Source organism: Eimeria mitis, genomic scaffold, assembly GCF_000499745.2.
Source record: "Eimeria mitis Houghton genomic scaffold, Emh_scaff4606, whole genome shotgun sequence".
NCBI classification, from domain to species: Eukaryota; Apicomplexa; class Conoidasida; order Eucoccidiorida; family Eimeriidae; genus Eimeria; species Eimeria mitis.
The window spans coordinates 4,517-4,881 of NW_013572914.1; positions in this window are offsets into that span (position 1 = coordinate 4,517).

Sequence of the window (365 nt, forward strand, 5' to 3'; positions counted from 1 at the left end):
GGTTTAGGGTTTAGGGTTTAGGGTTTGTGTGTATGTATTGATTGTTGCTGTTTTGTTTAGGGTTTATTGTTTAGGGTTTAGAGTTTAGGGTTTGTGTGTATGTCTCGATTGTTGCTACTATGTTCAGGGTTTAGGGTTTAGGGTTTAGGGTTTAGGGTTTAGGGTTTAGGGTTTGTGTGTATGTCTCGATTGTTGCTATTATGTTTATGGTTTATTATTTAGGGCCTCGGGTTTAGGGTTTAGGGTTTCGGGTTTACGGTTTAGGGTTTAGGGTCTCAGGCCTAGGGTTTAGGGTTTAGGGTTTAGGGTTTAGGGTTTAGGGTTTAGGGTTTAGGGTTTGTGGTTTAGGAGTTGTTTGCTTGTGA